General features: G+C 37.3%; 1 protein-coding gene and 1 pseudogene across 1 annotated transcript in view; one reads left to right on the top strand and one right to left on the bottom strand.

Moving 5' to 3' along the window:
* The window catches only part of LOC114031725 (lipoxygenase homology domain-containing protein 1-like), a gene marked incomplete at its 3' end in the record, with an annotated part of 576,714 nt that overhangs the window by 346,154 nt on the left and 207,948 nt on the right, over positions 1 to 22,612 (top strand). The window lies entirely within an intron of this gene.
* Positions 19,779 to 20,760, bottom strand: LOC114031862 (annotated as a pseudogene).

Genomic DNA, 22,612 nt, shown 5'->3' with positions numbered 1-22,612 from the left:
TTTCTTTCTTTCTTTCTTTCTTTCTTTCTTTCTTTCTTTCTTTCTTTCTTTCTTTCTTTCTTTCTTTCTTTCTTTCTTTCTTTCTTTTCTTTCTTTCTTTCTCTCTATCATAGTGCTCTGCACATATTAGGCATTTTTAAAAAAAAATTTAGTTGAATCTAATTCTGAGCAAATCCTCTTAAATCTTAAAGCACAGTCCCTAATGCTAACCCCATTAGGTCCAACAAGGACCTGATAGCTATATGCAATTATTTGAAAGTACTGAAGAGGCATTACACTTGTTCTGCTTAATCCCAGGGGCAGAATTTGGAGCAATATGTGGACTTAACATTAAGGCAAATTTAGGCCCAATGTGAGGAAAAACTTTCTACCAATCAGAACTATTCCGGCTGCTTCAGAGGGCACAAGGTTTCTTTCTTTCCCTTTCTTCTTTCCCCTCCCCTCTTTCTCTTTTCCCCCTTCTTCTTCCCCTCCTCTCTTCTCTTTTAAAAGTTTTATTGATTTGTTTGCTTTCACATTATAGATATTTTCAGATTATCCTCTGTCCATGAGAGTTCTCTTACAACAAAATAAAACAATCAAACTAACAATACAGTGACTTCATATAAAAGTGTATGCAGCATTCCACATTTGTAGCACCCTTTCTACTTTTAAATTTGTAGTTAAAAAAGTTAACAGAATTAATTTTCTCCTCCTCTAATCAACCCTACCACACTAGGAAAAACAAGGTTAAAGAAAAACAAATTCCTTATAACAAATATATATGGTCAAGCAAACTAAATTCCCTCATTGGATGTATATAAATTTCTGAAATCATGGCTGATCGTTATATTATTCTTAGTTCTTAAATCTTTCGAAGATTTTTTTTTACAGAATTGCTTTGTATGAATTTTTCATCTGTTCTTGTTATTTCATTCTTAAAAATTGGTTATTTTTTGATATTGATGTTATAATATAACTGTTTTTCTTGTTCTGCTTATTTTACTCTGTATCAGTTCATATCTTTCCACATCTTTTAAAAATATTTATTTCTTCATTTCTTATACCATAATAGTATTACATTAATATGCCACCTAAATTAGTTTACTTCTTCAATAGCATACCAATCAAACTACCAAACAATTACATTATGGAACTAGAAGAAATAATAATAATTTTTCTAGAGAGTCAAAGAAAAAAAAAGGTGAAGGGAAATAATGAAAAAGAGTGAGAATGAAACAGGCCTAGATCTCAAACTTCTACAAAGCAGTAATTCTCAAAACAATTTGATACTCATTAAAAAATAGAGTGAACAATCAGTGGAATAGGTTAGATATGTATTCACAAATATATCTAGTTGCTTATTGTTCAATAAACACGAAGACCTCAGTTACTGCAAATAGGACTCAGTATTTTATAAAATCTGCTGGGAAATTGGACAACAGTCTGGAAGAAATCCCATAGATCAGGACCACTACCTTATACCAAGATAAGCCTGAAGTGGATCTATGACCTAATCTCTCACCCTCATGGCTAATGTGTTTCCAAGGCCTGTCAATTTCACCTTTGAATTACCTCTCCAATATGCCCCTCCTCTGACATCACCACGTTGCCACTGCTCCAGGGCAAGCCCTCATCACTTCGTGTCTGGATTATTATAACAGCTTGCTGGTAGGTCTACCGGCCTCAAATCTCTCCCCTGACTCCAATCAACTACTAAAGTGTTACCCAAAGTGCAGGTCTGATCATGTCACTTCCCTGCTCAATAAACTCCTGTGGTTCCTGTTGTCTCTAGGGTCAAACACAAAATCCTTTGTTCATCATTCAAAGCCCTCCATAACGTAGACCCTTCTTACCTTTTTGGTCCTCTTATACCTTAGGGATATTGGCTTCTTGGCTGTTTCATGAAGAAGACATTCCATCTCTCAGCTCTGGACATTTTCTCTGGCTGTTCCTCATGCCTGGAATGCCCACTCTTCTTTGCTTTCATTAGTGACCTCCCTTAGCTTCTAAGTCCCAATTAAAATTCCGCCTTCTACAGAAAGTCTTTTCCAAACCCTTCTAATTGCAGTACCTTCTTTCTGCTAATTATTCCCTATTCATCTTATACATAACTTGCTTTGCATGTATTTGTTTGCATGTTGTCTCCTCCATTACATTTTAAGTTCCTTGAAGGCAGAGACTGTCTTTTGCCTCTTTTTGTATCCCTAGTAAAGTGCATGACAGGTGTAGGTGCTTAATAAATGTTTATTGATTGATTGATAAACACATGAGAGAAACAAACAAACAAACAAAAAACAATTATGTATCTGATATATCGTTAGAAAAGGTACTCATGACCAAACAGAAGATAGATAGGATGGAAGGCTTTTCCTAACTAAAAGTTTTCAAGCAAAGGCTGGATGACCACTTGACAAGGTGATGAAGAAAGAATTGTAATGTAAGTTGGACTAGATGGCCTATAAGTTCCCTTGTAATTCTGAGATTCTGTGATTGTCTGAATTATGTGATTCAGGCTAAGGAAATGGTGTTAGAGAATAGTGTGCGTCTGTGTGTGTGTGTGTGTGTGTGTGTGTGTGTGTGTTTTGGCTCAATATATAGGATTTCTGGGTTCTTGGACAAGGAACTAGAACCAGGAATACATTGTTTTCCTAAAAATTTACTTGTCTGATCAGAAGAATTTGAACTAAAAATGAAGGGTATAAGAGATAAGTGTTCAGATATGTAATTGATAAATTGGTCATGATGGAATGAAATAGCACTCAAAAGGAATTAATAACAGTGGCAATGTCAAATAATTGATAGTAGAGAATAACTAGAAAAAAGAACTATGTTCTTCTGACATTCCTATACCTAATCTTGCAGATTCACAGTAATCAACACAATCAGTTCTTAATGAATTAAAACATAGCTTCATGTTTGTCATTGAAAGTTGATGGATTACAACTCATAATTGAATTATAGCAGTGGAAAAACATCTTGTTTAAAAAAATCCAACAAAATTAGATGAAAGAGGTGGTAGAGTAGCTATATGCCAAGAAGACATTTATGTAAAAATCTACAAACCCTAAGTTTGACATATAATAAAATACCTAGCATTTATTTATATAGTTCATTTATGGTTACAAAGTGCTTTACAAATATTTTCTCCCTCACAACAACTCTAGGATGGTAGATACTGTTATTGTCCCTATTTTACAGTTCAGAAAATTGAGGCAAACAGAGGTCAAGTGACTTGCTTATGCTCACAGTTAGAGTTTGAGGTCAGTTTTGAAATAAAGTCTTCCTGACCTTATGCCCAGCACTCTATCCACTGTGCAACTTAGCTGCCTACGTATGGTAGAGAATATTTGGGTATGGTTAAAAAAAGAAAAAGAAGCAACAACCATAGTTTTATTGTAGGGCATACTTGACATACTTCAATATCCCCCATTAGGTAGAGGAAAGGATGGGTTATTTTTTAAACAGATCAGAATTTGGAGGTTATTAGATTAAAGGACTTCAGCAATCCTAGACATCACCTCAACCTTTCTCTCTGCTAAAATCAGAATATTTGACAAATTCTTGACTTTGGTTATTGATAATTTAGTCTTTCAGAAGTCAAGGGAATTGATGAGGTAGATGGATCAAATTCTGACTAATAAAGAACTGGTTGGTCAAGATAAATAGATAAGAACTTTGGGTGGAATTGATCTTGTCATTTTAGCATCAATGACAGACAAGGAGGCCTCAATTGAAGGAAATGGAAAAGTTTAGCCTAGAGAAAAAAAAGATTAAGGGAACTGAAAAAACTCTCTTCAGAGACAACTGCATGTTTCCTTCAAAAACAATGAATTTCCTTTGGATTGTGATAGTTTGGATTTTTTGTGCAAATCTAATATCACATGCTGAACAATCCAAAGTCATTACTTTTGACAGTAAATCATTAGTGTTAAATATCTCTGTGTGTGTGTGTCTGATAATTGGAACATTGTTTGATATGGCCATTTGTTCTATTTTACATCATCATTATTTGGCTTATATTCCCTATGAAGGGTATAGAGTGTGTTCAGGGAAGACTAATACCTTTGGTGTGAGGGCTGCTGAGCCATTTTTAGGGCCGTTTTCCACTCTTGGTGTCCTCCTAATTCACCCAACTCTCAGCTGTGGCTCCAAGAAGCTATAGCATGTGCAGTTACCATACACTGGTAAGTTTTGGCAGATGAGCTAAACCAGGTTGAGGGTGACTGAAGGGTCTGATATGCTTCTGGAAGTTAGGTGGGGATCTACCCCAAGCACGTGAAGACTTCCCTGGTGGGGTGGGTGGATGAGAACAATTTGTTCCAAAGGCCATGGAGGTGGCTGAAGCAGGCACAGTGGAGTGCATCGAGCTTGTTTGTTTAGACACCAAAGATTCCAAGGTCATCCACTGCATCCTGAGCTGTCACCAGTTATCTTGACTTTATCTTGCCACTGGACTTTGATGACTCTGAAAGAGAGTGTGGGGCCAATGATTTCATGTAACTCTGCCTCACTTAAATCCATTTTATGTGCAAATCAAAAGACATCACCCATACCATTTTACTGTTTTTACCTACCTCAAAGTCCTGTGGTGACAGGCAAATGATGAAGCAGCGGATGTGGATACATGGGAGATGTAGTCACCACATTGCACACAAGCAGTACAGGCCATAGGATCTTCTTCTTACTAGACTGAAGCAGCCCCCTGAGTGTCTGAACAGCCTTTTTGAAGAACCATACTATTCACCTCCTGTTGTGAGGAAAGGTCTAGAAAAGGTGCCCTAAAAACTGTTTGTTTCACCTAACGTTGGCCCACTTACTGTGGTAGGTGGGGATCCTACCCCGTGCTCAAAACAAAAAAAATGTAAAAAAAAAAACTTGCAAAGATGATTCCACTTACTATTGGTACATGGAATATGCACATGATTATGGACAATATGAAATCAAGTAGACCCGAAAGACAAATAGCTCTTATTGTGAGGGAACTCAACAGGTATTGCATCCAAATAGCAGCCTTGAGTGAAATAAGGCTGGCAAATTAAGGCCAGCTTACTGAAATCAGAGCTAGATACACATTTTCCTGGAGCAGCCACGGTGAAGGGGAGCTCTACGAAGCTGGCAGAGATTTTGAAATCAAAACAAATCTAGTATGGTATGCCTACCAAAAGAAGTGAATGACAGCCTCATAGAAATGTGATTGTCCCTTGCAAGAAAGCACCATGCCATCATCTTCAGTACCTATGCTCTCACCATGCCAAGCCCTGATGAAGTCCAAGAAAAATTTTTTGAAGGCCTGGAGACCTTCATCATCAATGTGCCAAAGAGGACAAGTTTATAATTCTGGATGACTTTAATGCAAGAGTAGGCATAGACTACCAGACATGGCAGGGAGTCCTTGGGAGGAATGGATTTGGAAACAAAAAACAGCAACAATTACTTACTAGTGAAGATTTGTGCATCTTATGACCTTCTCAACATCAACACTGTCTTCTCTTAACTAAATGCAATGAAACTTCATGGATGCACCCTCATAGCAAACATTTGCATTTAATAGACTATGTTACTGTAAGGAGAAGAGACAGAGAGGATATGAGAGTAATAAAGGCAATGTGTGGCACAGAGTGCTGGACTGATCATAGACTTATGCTTTCCAAGCTAAATATTCACATTCAACAAAAGCGGCAGCCCCAAAAGCAAGATGACTACCAGAAGACTTAATGTCAACAGATTAAAATGCTTCTCTGAGTAGGAACAGTTCATTGCTAACATGGAGGGAAACTCAGCCAACACATGGTAGGTAACAGTGGAACAGAAAGAGTTGTCTGCTTTCAAAGATTTGGTGTACAGCACTGTGTTTACTTGTCTGCACGAGAACATTTGCAATCATCAAGATGGTTTGATAAAAACGCTGGGAAAATTCAGAAGCTGCTAAATGAAAAACAACAACTCCACAGGGTTTGCCAGCAGGGTAGTTCATCCATTTCTAAGAAAGCAGCATTTAATTCCATCAAAAGTAAGGTGCAAGTGAAGTTTAGAGAAATGCAGGATTCTTGGTTCAGTAAGAAGGCAGATGACATTTGGTTTTGCTCTGATAGTAACAATCCAAAGCACTTTTATGATAACTTGAAGGCAATTTGTGGGCAAAAGTCCTATGGTGTGTTTCAACTACTCAGTGGTGATGGAGTCACATTGATTAGTGATAAGGACATGATCCTGGAGAGATGATCTGAACACTTCCATAGTGTAGTCAACAGATCATCATCAATCAATGCTGAAGTCATTGACCATTTGCCTTAGGTTGAAGTGAATCCCTTTCTAGCTGAATTTTCAACTGAAGAAGAGGTTTTGAATGTCATTAGACCCCTTTCACATGGCAAAGTGCTTGGTGCTGATTCTATTCCAGCTGATATTTACAAGGCAAGGAGTCCACTACTCCTACAAAAGCTGAAATTTTCTAGGTCATGTGGCAAAAGGATATTACAACCCAGGAATCCAAGGATGCCTCCATTACCCATCTCTATAAAGGTAAAGGAAATAGATTGTCTTATGACAATCACAGCGGGGTCTATCTTTTAATCATTGCTGGCAAGATTTTTGCCAGAGTCCTCCTTAATAAGCTGATCCTTCACCTGGAAGATGGTCATCCTCCTGAGAACCAGAGTAGCTTCAGAAAAGACAGGGGAATGTTCTGATAACTCCAGGAAAAATGCCAGTAATAGAACAGAGGTCTGTACATAATGTTTCTTGATCTGACCAAGGCCTGTCAGTCATGAGGGCTTGTGGAAAATTATGTCATACTTTAGTTGGCCAGAAAAATTCATGAATATTGTCAGTTTCATGACAGCATACTTGCACAGGTTCTGGATAATAGACAATGCTCTCACACTTTCCCAATCACCAATGGACTGAAGTGAGGCTGTATGCTTACTCCCGTGTTTTTTTTAGCATGATGTTTTCAGCAATGTTGTCAGATGCCTTCAATGAGGACAAAAATGGCATCAAGGTCAGCTACTGCACTGATAGCAAATTGTTTAATTTGAAAAAGCTATAACTTAAGACTTTCAGGGAGAGTTGGTGCATGATTTTTTTGTTTGCAGATAATTGTACACTAAACACGGCCCCTGAGACTGAAATGCAACAAAGTATGATTGGTTCTCTGCTGCTTGTACCAATTTTAGCCTGTTTACACCCAGAAAACATAAGTGCTCCACCAGCAGCACCAGCCATAAATGGAACCATTGGTTATAGGACATGGAGAAATTTTGAATATTGAAGATGAATTCATTTACCTTGGCAATATACTTTCCAAGGATGTACACATGATGATGAGGTTGACCCTTGCTTTTCCAGAGCTAGCTCAGTGTGTGTGACACTCAGAAACAAAGTGTGGGAAAGAAGAGGTATTAGACTGCCAACCTAACTACATCTATAGAGCTATTGTGTTGATCTCATTGTTGTATTCTTGCAAAACATGGACACAGTATACCAATGCCATGCCAGGAAATCAAATTGCTTCTATTTGAATAATCTTAGGAAGATTCTAAAGATCACCTGACAAGATAAGGTACTATATATAAAGATCCTTTCTTGAGCTAAACTACCAAACATTCAAATGCTATTGCAGAGAACACAACATCAATGGACTGTACGTATTATTTGAATGCCAAAGTTACATTTGCCTAAAATACTATTTTATGTAGAACTCACAGAAGGCAAGCGCTCACGTAGAAAGATTCTCAGTCTCTTTGAAGTACTTTGGAATTGATTATGTGAGGTGGAAGACACTGGCAAAGGACTGCCCAGCATGACATACCTGCCTCAAAGAAGGCTGTACTCTAGGAGTGAAGCAGAATTGCATTAGCTCAAAAGAAATGTGAAATGTACAAATTTAGAGCCATCTCCTCTCCAAATGTTCATGTGAACTATTTGTGCCTGACCTGTGGTAGAGCCTTTTAAGCTCTTACTGGTCTGATCAGTCACAGTCAGACACACTCTTCCTTGACCCCAACATAGTGATGTTATTTTGGTCCTCTCTGAGAATTAAGGACAACTACCTTCCCTATGAGATTTCAAACCTATTTGTGTATTCTTTGCCTTTTTTTCTCTTTCCAGAACCTAGAAAGAGTTTTGCAATAGTAAGTGCTTAATAGATATTCATTGTATTGAATCAAAAGATATTTTATAGATTACTACAGATACCAATAAAACAAAAGTATCATTAAACCAAAGATATCTTAGCTAATGTCCCATAAAAGTTCAATTCATTTTATATCAATGTTCTCAAAAGAGTTTCCTTTGTAGGTAAGTACTAGTGATTTTTTATTTGAAAATGCTAACAAAAGCAAAACATCTATAAATACACAATTCAACCATAAATATTTGAAAGATAATGACATTTGGTATAGAACAAACATGGTCTTCCTTAACACTACTATCTACCAGAGGAAAGCTAGTTGGAATTATATTTCCTGTAGCCATAAAACACTAATGCATTTATTCTCTTAACATAAAATACCATACTGACTAATGAGTTGGATCTATGCCCATTGCTAGACTTAAGCTTCATAAAAGCAGGACTGTTTCTTATCTAAATTTTATATGTTCTTCAGTGCTGATGAGAGTGCACTGCACTGCATATAATAGGTGCTTAATAAATGTTTCTTGAATAAATGAATCTCCTTTCATTTGTTCCATGGTGTTGCTTCAGAGTAAAATTTTTTTTTATTTATGGCAATCATGGTAAAAGGGAATGAGCTAAATATAAACATATTATCTCAACACTTCAGGATCTTTATTCTCACAGTGGATTATGTAGCCACAATCCATTATCCTATACCCCTGCTACAAAGCCAGTCTACCTCCTCTTCCACTTTTATGTCACCAGATTGAGAACTTTCATTACCTTTTACATATCATGATTGGAAATAAGATACAGCCTATTTCTGTACACTTAATATCGCTCTGTTGCCCTTCAGTTCAATGACAGTTTTGATTCTTTGAAGATTATGGAGTCATGACCTGGTCTTCCATTTCAATCAAGCTCCCAGGTTTTAAGTATGTCCAGTATAATGCAGGAACATCTAAGGGATTTCACCATTAATAGGCAATTTCTTTTGAGCTGTACATTGGATATCTGCTATGCCAGTGACCAACATTTTTTTGGAGTAAATATCTCCCTGTTTTGTATTTGACATGTTGTTGACATTACAAGGATTATTGAGCAAAATTGTCTCAATTTTTGCGTCTGTAATTGATGTATTTAGGGGATCTCCCTCCACCCATTTGGCTTTGCTAAAATATATTCCATGGAACATGCCTGGAGCTGAGTCTTTTCAAATAATACATTTGTCCTGGTCCTTTCTGTTGGGCCATGTATGCTGGCTCAATTCTAAAACACCCGGCATTTTGGGATGGCACAGCACACTGTAGGTGATTCCTTTATCTTCTGTCCTATGATGGAAAGACATGGAGAACTATGTCAAAGCTGTATCAGGGAAGATAGGCCACTGAACCAAGAAGAGCTGCTAATTCAGTAGACTTTAAAAGGAGTGAATTTGTTCTTTGTGACTCTCCCTTCCTGTCAATGGAATGTGTAGCAAGTAACTAACTACCTCTAGAATCTCCTATGAAAGGTAGGAGTCCTTGAGCACCATCTACCCTGGTAGATATGACCATGTGGCAGTGAGCACAATGTGTCCTGTGAAGGTGAATTTGGTCTTTGGAATGCCTCTTTTGCTTTGTATTTCTTTGCCTGAGCCCAGATAATTGAATAGTAATCTTAAGGTGGCTATTTCTATCCTTGGAAGAAACCTTATGAGTTTGGTCAGTTGAGAGTTCCTATTTTGGTCAGAGTTGATTGGTAGCAAACAGAGAGTTTTACAACTGTAGTCTTCTCGGAGATGATGAATGGTATCCCTTTCCAATATAAATATATATGTATGTGTGTATATATATTGCTTTTAACACACATATTTTTCCCCTTTTCCCTTTAGTTTAAATGTTAATTCATATGCATTTTCCCATGCTTTTCTGAATTCTTGATGTTCAGAATTTCTTATACTACAGTTATATTCCATTATATTCATGCACTCCAATCTGCTTAGCCATTCTTCACTTAATGGGCACTTACTCATTTCCAGTTCTCGCTGTTACAAAACAACATTCCTTTACATATATTGTAAAGGAATTGTGCCTTTATTTTTAGATATCATGTCATCACAGTCATCCCTCTTTCTCATTCTTCATTTTATATTTTTAGATTTCATCCCATCGTAGTCAATTAACACCTGTGCCCTCTATGTATACTCCTTTTAACTGCCCTAATAATGCTGAAGTTCTTAGGAGTTATAAGTATCATTTTTCCATGTAGCAATGTAAATAGTTTAACCTTATAGAATACCTTATGACTTCTCTTTCCTGTTTACCTTTGTATGCTTTTCTTGAATCTTTCATTTGAATGTCAAATTTTCTATTCAGCTCTGATCTTTTCATCAAGAATGCTTGAAAGTCCTCTATTTCATTAAATATGCATCCCCCTGCCCAAAAAGATCATACTCAGTTTTACTGGTTAGGTTATACTTGGTTGTAATCCTAGCTCCTTTACTTTCCAGAAATATCACATTCCAAGCCTTCCAATCTTTAATGTAGAAGCTGCCAAATATTGTGTTATCCTGCCTGGGACTCCATAATATTTAAATTGCATATCTTCTGAAATTTAGCTATAATATTTCTGGGAGTTTTCATTTTCAGATCTCTTTTAAGAGGTAATTGATGGATTCTTTTAGTTTTGTTTTACCCTCTGGTTCTAGGATATTGGGGCAGTTTTCCTTGATAATTTCTTGAAATATGATTTCGAGGCTCTCCTCAGTCTATTTTCCAGGTCAGTTATTTTCCCAATGAGATAGTTCACATTTTCTTCTATTTTCTTCATTCTTTCAATTTTGTTTTGTTGTTTCTTGATGTGTAATGGAGTCATTAGCTTTCACTTGCCCGGTTCTACTTTTTAAGGAGTTCTTTTCTTCAGCAAATTTTGTACATCTTTTCCCTTTTGGCCAGTTCTTCCTTTTTAGGAGTTCTTATCTTTAGTGATTTTTGTGTTTCTTTTACTATTTGACCTATTCTGTTTTTTAAGGTGTTATTTTCTTCAGTGGTGTGTGTGTGTGTGTGTGTGCCTCCTTTATGAAACTATTGGCTCTTTTTTGTGATTTTCATGTATCACTCATTTCTTTTCCCAATTTTTCCTCTGTCTCTCTTATTTGATTTTTAAAATATTTTTTGAACTATTCTAGGAATTTATTTCGGGCCTGAAATCAATTCACATTTTTCCTTGAGGCATTGGATGTAGCAGTTTTGATTTTGTTGTCTTCTGAATTCTTGTTTTGATTTTACCTGGCACGATAGCAACTTCCTATGGTCAGGGTTTTTTTTTTTTTTTGGTGGTGATGTTTGCTCATTTTCCCAGACTATTTCTTGACTTTTAACTTTATGTTAAAATTGGACTCTGGTCCTGGGGTGGAGGGGGCACTGTCCTAAGCTTCAGGCCTTTCTTGCTGCTGTTTTCAGAGCTAGTCCTGGAGGTCTGTAAGTTTTCCATTTTTTGAAGGTGGTATGACCTAAGGAGAAGTATAGTTATGACTCTTCTGGCCAATAAGCAACCACATGTACTCTTTTCCACCATAGAACTTTGACCAGAATTCCTGTTCCTTTGTTGCTGCATGCTCTAGTGTGCTAATGCTCCTCCTCAACCTGGTGCTGTGACCTGGAACCAGGAATGGGTACTGCAACAGAGTCTTTCACCCAGTGCCAGCAAAGGGTCCCCTGTAATCTCCTTCTGACGATTTGTATGACCCCTTTGCTCTCTGTGGGCTGAGAGCTCTGGAAACTACTGTTGCCAATTCAGTTGCCCCCAAGGCCTGCTGTTGGCTTGCTCAGGTACAACCTTTGCTGTGCTCCACTCTCGCTCCTTTGAGAAGTTGTCTTGGGCTAGAAATTATTTCACCCGATCCTTTTGTTGGTTCTGCTCCTCTAGAATTCATTTTGACATGTTATTTTAAAGTTGTTTGGAAAGAATTTGGGAGAGTTCAGGAAAGTGTCTGTTTTTACCCTGCCATCTTGGCTCTGCCTTGGTGTATGCCTTTTTTGTTTTCCTTTTACATCTTTTGTTTCTTACAGGGATATGCCAAACAGTGGGATCTCTGGGTCAAAGAATATAGATATTTTAGTCATTTTATTAGCACAATTACAAATTGTTTTTTGATAATATTGGACTATTTCATATCCCCACCAATACTACATTAGTTATTGTGCCTTTCTTTCTAAAACTCTCCAACACTGACTCTTTTCATTTTCTATCATCATTGCCAATTTTCAGGCTATAAGGAAACTGTAGACTATTTTGATTTTCATTTCATTTAATTTTAGATATTTGGAGCAGTCTTTCACATGTTTGTTAATTTATTTGCAATTCTTCTTTTGAGTATCATTCAGATTCATTGACCACCAATGCATTGGGGGAATGGCTCAGAGTATAACATCCAATTTGTTCCACTTCATTTGAATAATATGAATCCTAATTTGTCAAGTCTCACTAATCCTAACAAGGTCAAATTTGACTCTTTGTGTTATGTTCACCTTGATTGTCACCTGTACTTTGTGAATTTCTGTATAGAAATCTGAGGCTATAGTTATTATTGCTAATTCCTTTCATAAATTTTGTCTTCTATGAATTACTGGTCACCTTTATGAGTATATTTCTTATGTCATAGTTATTCTTTATATCCAAATATGAAGATATATACGTGGCTAGGTCCTGATTAGTGTGAATAATGAATCCCTTAAGAGGGTCATCGTATATATTCAAAGCCACACTATTCAAAGTTATACTTATGTAATATATGGTAATTGGTTCTAGCCCAAATGGACATATGCAGTATAGATTTGAATAATGTGACACCTCAAGGAGTTCATGATTAGTACTAGCTATAGGCATTTCTCTCATTGCCCTCCTATTTCACATTAAAGTTCTTTTAGATTAAATTGGCAAGGCTCCCTGCAAACACATTCCTACTGGCCCTAAATATATCCTTTTTGTCACTTGCTAAGAGGTTATAATTTTTTTATTCTAAGACCTGGTTCAGAAATCAAAATATCATTCTTGGACACAATAACCAATTAATTGCTGTAATTTCCATTTCTCTTCTGAAACCCTTTTCTTCAATAACTAGCAATGATCAAAATCCTCTATGATTTGCTTTGGATCAAGCATCATCATCTTCATCCTGGCTATTTTTTTTACACTATTGTTGTTGATATTCTACCCTCCCCCCCCCCCCAACCCCAACAACACAGACCATTCCTGAAAGGGACTAAATCCCTTTCATCTGAGCTCCCTGGGACCTTTTATCTTCATTTTCATTCCAATGATTTTCTTCTGTGCTACTGCCACTGTTTCACCAACGAGGTAGGACTATTTTTATCTTTTTTTTTTTTGTACCAACCTTCATGTAGGTTGGTCTATTTAACATCTTCCAAGCATTTGTTAAATTCTTGTCAACTTAACTTCTCACCTCTTCTTCTGAAAACTGTATTCAAATCAACATTACCATTGCTTCTGGAAAGGCAGACTCAATGAATTGTATAATTTTTTGAAATATGAATCCAATGACTTCCTATACCAAAACATCATTCCCAAGCCACCATTTCCCTTTATGTGTTATCTTTCTATATTAGAATGTAAGTTCCTTGAGAGAAGACATTATGTTCCTTTGGTATGTGTCTTCCTAGTCCTTAGCATATTGCTTAGAACAGTAGTAAATGCTTAATAAATACTTTGTCAGTAATTCATTCATTTATGCTTGCCTCTAAGATTTTATTTTTTGCTCAGAACTTCACCATCCTTTGCAATCATCTCTTTGTTCTTTCTGATTAAAAGAAACTGTAGCTACTTAGCCTGGCAGAAGACAAACATCTAATATTCTATTCAGGTCACTACAAATTTCTCCTTGTTCCTTATTTGTGTTATAAGTCAGATCCTCAGTCCTCATTTATTCCTATTAGTAACTCTTGTGCCCAGTTCTCATGACAAACTGATATGTCCAACTCTCATTATACCATACCAGTCAGCTTCAAATAAGGCTCAGTCAAAGGGGCTCCTAAGCAAGGCTTTACATCCATCTTCCTACCCTTTTCTTGTAAGGTGATAATGCTTTTACCAACTGCTTTTGTTCACTGTATGCAACAAATTACAAAGTCCTATTGATTCCATCTTCACAGCACATCTTTAATCTATGCCTTCCTTGTATACACTTTTAACAGTTCTTTCAGGAACCATTATAACAGCCTGCTAACTGGTTTCTCTACCTCTAGTTGCTCCTCTTCTGGTCCATCATTTATACAGCTGCTGAAATAATCTTCCTAATGCACAAGGCCATGTGACTGCTTATTCAAAAGCTTTCAAGAATTTTCCATTGTTGTAAAATGATCTTGAAATTTAAAACCTTTCACAATATGGCTCCATTTTACTTTTCCAGGTTTATTTCACATTACTTCTCTCCATTTACTGTAGGTCTTAACCAATCACAACTTTACTTGTTCCCTGATTTTATTTTGTCATCTTCCACTTCTATGCATTAAAGAAAGCATTCTCTCTTGCTTGAAATGCACTCCCTTTTTATGTTCCCTTGTTGAAATTCTTCTCTTACTTTAATGCTCAGTTGAGGTACTATCTACCTCATGAAGCCTTCAGTTACCTTATCTGTACAATTGGGATAATAGCACCTACTTCCCAAGGTTGTTGTCAGGATCAAATGAGATGTTTGTAAAGAGTTTTGCAAATTGTAGAGAGCTTACTTACTACATTATTCCTATTCCTCTTGCACCCTCTCACCACTCTTGCTTTGAAAAACAGAACAGAACAAAACAAAACAAAACAAAATAAAAAAAAAAACCCTGGTAAATATTCATGATCTAGCAAAACAAATTTCCGTATTGGCTGTGTCCAAAAGTGTATGCCTTGTTTTGCATCTTGAGTCCATCAGGAGGTGGATAACATTTTTCATTACGAGTTCTCTAAAATCATGATTGGTCATTTTTCTTAAAACTTTCGAAGTCTTTGTCTTGATACTACTGCTATATAATTTGTTATCCTGGTACTGCTTACTTCACTCTGCATCTTTTGATACAAATCTTCCCAGGTTTTTCTGAAATGATCAATTTTTAGTATTTGATTACCTTCATATGCCATAATTTGTTTGGCCATTACCCAATAGATTGTCATCTCTTTATTTTCTAGTTTATCGCTACTGCACAAAGACCTGCAATAAATATTTTTTTTTTTTGAGCACATGGATCCTTTTCCTATGTCTTTGATCTCCTTGGGATATTGATCAAGCGGTGTTATTGCTGGGTCAAATGAGGCTTTTTGGGCATAGATCCAAATTGCTTTCTAGAGTGGCAGGACCAGTTCACAGCTCCTCCAAACAGCGTATTAGAGAAAGGGAGACAGGAAGGAAGTAAGCTGTATATAACACTTTTTCTATCCCGGGCACCATGTCTGTTTTTTTTTTATATAAATATTTCATTTGACCTTTACAACAATCCTGTGAGGTACCACTTTACATTTGAAGAAACTGAGGCAAACAAGGATTAAGTGACTTGACCAGGGTCACACAGTAATGTTTTAGGCCAGATTTCTGACTCTAAGCCCAGTACTCTATCCACTGTGCCACCAGCTGCCTCTGGCAATAATGTGTCAATTGATCTGATAACCCCTCCAATATATTATTATCCTTATTTGTAATCCTCACCTATATTATGGTGGAGCATTTATTTAATTTATACTTTCTAATTATTAGTGATTTAGAGTATTTTTATATGGCTAATTGCTTGCATTTCATTGAGAACTGTCTGTTCACATCACGTAAGCATCTATCAATTAAGGAATGCCTCTTGTTCTTTTAAATCTAAATCAGTTTCATATATAATTTAGATATAGGATCTTTATCAAAATATTTCCACAAAAAAAATCTTTAGTTACCTTCTATTTTTTTCCCAGCCAGTTAACAAGCATTTATTAAGCACTTATGTGTCAGACACTGTGCTATGCACTGGGGATAAAACAATTTTAACATTCGTTTTTCAAAACTTTGAGTTCCAAATCCTCTCCCTTCCTCTGTTTCTATTGCCTTCCCCACATTGAGAAGGCAAGCAATTCCATATAGGTTATACATGTATAGTCATGAAAACGTATTTCTATATTAATAATGTGAAAGAAAATAGACAAAAAACTCTCAAGAAAAAAAAGTAAAAAAAATATGTTTCAGTCTGTATTCAGAGACTATCAGTTCTTTCTCTGAGGATGGATAGCATTTTTCATCATAAGTCCTTCAGAGTTGTCTTGGATCATTGTATTGGTGAGAATAACTAAGTCATTCATAGCTGATCATCTTACAATATTGCTGTTACTTTGTACACAGTACATGTCACTTTGCATCAGGATCTTCATGTCTTTCCAGCTTTTTCTGAGAGCATCTTGCTCATCATTTCTTTTTTTTTTTAAGGCAATTGGGGTTAAGTGACTTGCCCAGGGTCACACAGCTAGTAAGTGTCAAGTGTTTGGTCTGAGGCCATAGTGAACTCAGGTCCTCCTGACTTCAGGGCCGGTGCTCTATCCACTGTGCCACCTAGCTGTCCCCTCATCATTTCTTATAGCACTATAATATTCCATCACAATCACATACCACCTTTTGTCCAGCCATTCTCCAATTGAAGGACATCCCCTCAATTCTACTTCTTTGCTCCCAGAAAAGAGCTGCTATAAATATTTTCATACATATAGGTCCTTTTCCTTTTTTTAATTTTTTATCTCTTTTGGGATATAGACCTAGTAGTGGTATTGCTAGTTCCAAGTATCAGTACAGTTTTCCTCATAATTTCTTAAAAAGATGATGTCTAGGCTCTTTTTTATCATAGTTTTCAGGTAGTCCAATAATTTTAAAATTATTTCTCCTGGATTTATTTCCCAGGTGAGTAATTTTTCCAATGAGATATTTCAGATTGTCTTTTATTTTTTCATGCTTTTGGTTTTGTTTTATTGTTTCTTGATTTCTCATAAAGTCATTGACTTTTTTTTGCTCCATTCTAATTTTTAAGGAATTATTTTCTTCACTGAGCCTTTGTAGCTCCTTTGCCATTTGGCCAATTCTACTTTTTAAGGATTTTTTTTCTTCAGTGAATTTTTGCTCCTCTCTTTCCAGTTGGTCAATTCTACTTTTCAGTTCATTCTTTTCCTCACTTTTTTTGTACCTCTTTTACCATTTGGCCTAGTCTGTTTTTTAAGGTGTTACTTTCTTCGGTATTTTTTTTGTCTCTTCTACCAAACTGTTGACTCTTTTTTCATGATTTTCTTGCATTATTATCATTTCTCTTTTCAATTTTCTTCTACTTCTCTTACTTTACTTGATTTTCAAAATCTTTTTTGAGTTCTTCCATGGCCTGAGACTAATTTGTATTTTTCTTGGAAGTTTTGGATGTCGGCACTTTGACATTGCTATCTTCTTAGTGTGTGATTTGATCTTCTTTGTCACCATAATAACTTTCTGTAGTCGGAATTTTTTCTGTTTGCTCATTTTCCCAGCCTATTACTTGACTTTTTAACTCTTTGTTAAAGTAGAGAGTGCATTGTCCCAAGCTTCAGAGGTTTTGTGTAGCTATCTTCGAAGATACTTCTAAAGACCTGTAAGTTTTCAGTTTTTCCAAGGTGGTATGATCTAAGAAGAGGTGTTCACTGCTTTCCTGACCTGTGCTCTGGTCTGTGAGTGACCACAAGCACTCTTTTCTACCCTTGAATGTAATGAGGGTCCCTGCTCCATTTTGGCCTGCAAACTCTGGTGTTCTAGTATTCCTCCTCATCTTGGGACTGCCACCCAGGACTGCAACCCAGATCTGAGTATGGGCAAAGCAAAAGAGTGAGTTCTGCCCCTACTGCCAGCAAAGAGACCTCCATAATCCCCTTCTGTTCAGCTATTTGACCCTCTTATCCTCTGTGGCCTAAGAGCTCCAGAAGCAATCACTGCCTCTGCAGATTCAGTGGCTCCCATGGCCTGCTCCTGGTTTGCTGGGACTTGGTCTATGCTGGTGCAGCCTGTGCTAGACTGTACTTCACTGTCACCCAGGTACAACAGACCTTTCCTGCTGACCTCCTAAGTGATCTTTATTTATTTATATTTATTTCACCCCATCCTTTTGTGGGTTCTGCTGCTCCAGAATTGTTTTATGGCATTATTTAAAGGTGTACAGAGGGATCTTGGGTTGAGCTCAGGTAAGTCACTGCCTTTTCTCTGCCATCTTGGGTACACCTCCTCTTCTAATTTTGAATGTGTTGGTTTTGATTTAAAAAACCAATTTTCAATGTTATATAATGAAAATTATTCACTTTCTCTTTTGTGATGTTTTGTCTTTTATTTAGTCTTCACCTCTGCATAGATAGCAAAGGTAATTTCTTCCTTGATCTTCTAATTTTTTTTAGGATGACACCCTATATATCTCTTCAAATCATTTTCAAACCTACAAGAATGATGTGTGCAATGTAATGTTGTTTCAGAAATCAACATAGCATCTTGAAAACAAACCCTTTATTATTTATAAGAAAGGTGCCGAAATTTTGGAGAAAAAGATATTTTCTTTTTAAGATATAAGAATATGACTGTCACAAAAATCGGGATAGTCAAATGAATACATGTTTTCCCTTTAGTTTTCTGGAGCAGATATTAAGAAAACTAATCTGTTTCAGTGCTGGGTGACACTGAGCAATCAGTACACATAGATAATATATTTATTCCTTTTCCTGGAATGTACTTCAAATGCAGAAATATTATTTTATGCTTTCATTATCAGTTTCTTCCTGAAAACTCATTCTGCTAACATATGATAGAATACAGATTGTTCCAAAAGTCTTAGCGCAGTTTTAGCTTTAATAGCTTAATAATGAATTAAGCTTTAATAGCTTAAAACTGTGCTAAGACTTTTGAAACACCCTGTCTATACTAATTCTATCATCTCCAACTGTTAGGATCCCTTGCTCCAGTTTAAATGCCACCTTGTCTATGATGTCTTTCATCATCCCACAGTAAGAAATGATCTTTCTTTATATAAAACTCTCATAACATTTTGCATTTACCTCCCTTATGAACTTAGCATATTCTATTTGTGTTATAGTTATTTGTGTAACTTTTTTTATCTACTAGAGGGTAAGCTTCTTGAAAGCAGGGACAGAATCTCATTTGTCTTTGAATTCCAACATGTATTTGTGCAAAAGTGTCATTATTTAATGTCTGTTGAGTTGACAAAATACCTATAGGAGTTTGTATTGTTGATGTTACAAATCTTCCCAGAATATGTATTGGTAAATGGAAAATTCAGCTTAGAGAATTCTTTAATTTTTGTCATTTTACCAATTTTTTTTTACCAATTTTTTCATTTGATTGGTAAGATAAAGCATTTGAAATATTTTTATTCTGTTTCTTTGGAACAACAGAAATTTCACATTATTATTGCTATTATCAAATCTGCCCAATGAGATTAGCAGTCTTTTTTAGACCAAAGTCCTACATATCAGTAGAAACCACATAGTAGGGGTGAGAGGAAGAGTGAAGGAGCTGGGGGAAATAAATAAAAGGGAGCCAAGGGGGCAGAATCCAGACACCTCTTTTGAAAGTGAGCTTTTGGTAAGGGTCAGGAGGATTGAGAAACAGCTCCTGACTGTGTATGGTACCAGGGACCACTCATACCTCCATTTTTGGAAGTTATGTCCTCCTGGTCCTCAGGCACCTTTGGGGCTTCTCAACCACTGAGAAAGAACTTCTGTAAACATTGTTCAGTTGCTTCAAGAAGATAAAGTTGAGGGTAGTGTGGGGGCCAAGCCCAACATAATAATGGGTGAATCTCTTCCAGAGGCTGAAGAATCCTTCACATCAAATGACCTTCATCAGCACATCCCATCCATTCTTATACTCAGGCTTCCCATTAATCATCTGCATATTCTGGATCCTGGTTTTAACAATGTCCACAGGCATAGAGGCTGTTGTGGAGACCAGTCCACTAATCATGCTGGAGCAGAAATGACAGAAGATGTCACTGAAGTAACCTGAAACCATGAGAAACTGTTTAGCCTGTGAATAGGTAGCAAGTTAGGTACCATTGATAACAACAGCTCTCATCACAGTAGTGATACAACCCCTTCAAAGGATGAGGAACCCCTCTTCCTGAGTAATCCTCAAAAATGCATCAAAAACATTCTCGTACCCTCTGTGCTCCTTAAATGGCCAATCGACCATCAGCTGTCATACCAATTGGACCAACCATAGAAGGTGTTCCTACAAGGGCTCCCATGGCCCCTGCTGTCATGCTAATCAGGTTTTTTATGAAGAAGTTAGGGGGTGTCTCCTCTGCCTTAGTCAGGTGCTCAAAGAGAATAGTGTAAACACCAAGATGAGTTATCATGTAGGTGGCCTAGTGCAGGAGTCCAGCAGAGAGCCTTGTGTAGATGCCTTGAGCCCCTTCAGCCCTTAGGATATTGTTGACGACAAGGAAGCTAATCATGTGTAGACTGGTCTGGGCCCCTTCTCCACTCAGTTGCATTCAGTTCTTCACCAAATCTAGAGGCTGCCCCAAAAGAGTGGCCACCATCCCAGCCAGGTCCCCGAACAAGAACTTGACCATTTTGGTGAATGTACATCATTTTACAGGCTCCCCACTGCTCCCAGGACTTGCCGCTGCCACTGCCATCTCCTCTAATGCACTAATGCCCCACTGTACCCTGCCTCATGAGCACAAACTGCTACATGTGGCCAAGGTGACACTGCACACATGCCAGGCCTCACAATGCCCCCCAAACCCCCGCCTTGCCAGCCTCACCACCACTTTAGTTGGAAGCTGGCATGCAGGTGCACAAAGAGCCTACCAGGAATAGGATGGAGCCAGAGTAGCGACGCACAGGAGCGGAGGCTTGTCTTGGGGATCGCGGGTGGGGGAGGTGGGCTTTGAGGTTCCTGGAGAGAAGGGTGTAAAGTCAAAAGAGAGGTGATGAAGGGGCAGTTAAATGGAGCAATGAATGGAGTGCCTGGCCTACAGTCAGGAAGACCTGAGTTCAACTCTGGCCTCAGACACAAACTAGCTGTGTGACCCTGGGCAAGTCACTTATCCCTGTTTGTCTCAGTTTTCTCATCTGGAGAATGAGCTGGAGAAGGAAATGGCAAACCACTCCAGTATCTTTGCCAAGAAAAACCGAAATGGGGTCATGAAGAGTGGCTCAATACCTTTCTTTAGCATTTAGCTCAATTTACAAGTCACTTTTGTTTTCAATGATATGTTAATTTTTTAATGTGTAAATAACTGGGTGTGATTATTTTAGTTGCACTGGGTATGTAATGGGCATGTCTTGTTAAGGATTGTTAAGGGTTCCCCTGAACCTCTCTTCTTGAGTTGCCATATTTTCCAGAAACTCTGGGCCCAAAGTATGCAGGAGGCCCTCAATGTACTAAAGATGAATCCTTCCCACTCCATAATTTTTGTTTGCACCCCATGCTTTATTCCCTGAAGGCAAGACAGGTGCCAGCCAGTTTGTGCTGAGATGGGAAATTGCTTGTGCAGTTGTGTCCCTTGTAGATAAGCAGACTCTCCTATCTTCATAGTTTATCAGTTCCCAAGGGAAAAGAATGCAGCTTTTGCATTGCCTTGCTACTCCCCTTTGGAAGGGGTTTTGTCCTTTTCCCACCTTTACTGCACCCGTACCCTTCCCATGACATACCCATTTAGAAGATTCCTAGTATTTTCATACCCCCTTCTACCGACCCCCTTTGTCCTACTATCATAAATACATAAACTTGCGTAAGGACTGTGAACTCTGCTCTGCCTTTGGGTTACACATGCATGTTCATTTCTCTTGTTATAAAACCTAGTTTTGACAAAAGTTTCATGAAGTTGTGATTTCCTCTTGGCAGTCTAGATGTCTTCCAGATTCATGCCACATTTATTTTGCATAAGCAGTGTTGTTGCCTAGATTATTGACATTTTATACAACATAGTCCTCCCCCCTTTTTTTTTGACACATCCCAGAGTTAGATTACCTCCTTAGAACAATCCAGAAGATATTCCTGATACCATTTTCATGAAAGCATTAAAATACTGGTGGGCATTAACAGAGCTGAACATGGAAGTTGCACCTTCTGTTCTATCAAAAATTATTACACTTTGGAGAAAGGTGATTGCCTGTAGCCCAGAGGACCTTTCAATACCTCTTAGATGAATGGTTGCTGATTTGGGAGTGAACTGACCTAAGCTTCACTTTATCAACTCTTTCCATGGTCTTCATTTTCTAATCATTTCTAATTCCCAGAAAGAGTAGTCTTTGTTGCATCTTTCCCTAATGAAATCTTTTCCATGGTCATATCAACAACAACATTTATTAAATATTTTTACAAGAAAAAAGAAACAAAACATTGTCCATGGTTTCATTTAAAATAAGTAAGTAAATAAGTTCCTACCTATTTTAGAAACAATGTGGATTTAAGAAGTTTTAGTAGTATTTTTGAGAAAATTAAAGACTTCATCTCATACACAAATGAAGAATTATAATTCA

Source organism: Vombatus ursinus, unplaced genomic scaffold (assembly GCF_900497805.2).
Source record: "Vombatus ursinus unplaced genomic scaffold, bare-nosed wombat genome assembly UNPS02015255.1, whole genome shotgun sequence".
In the NCBI taxonomy this organism is placed as follows: Eukaryota; Metazoa; Chordata; class Mammalia; order Diprotodontia; family Vombatidae; genus Vombatus; species Vombatus ursinus.
The sequence above is the reverse complement of the archived record's forward strand: the minus strand, read 5'-3'. Positions and strand labels throughout refer to the sequence as shown.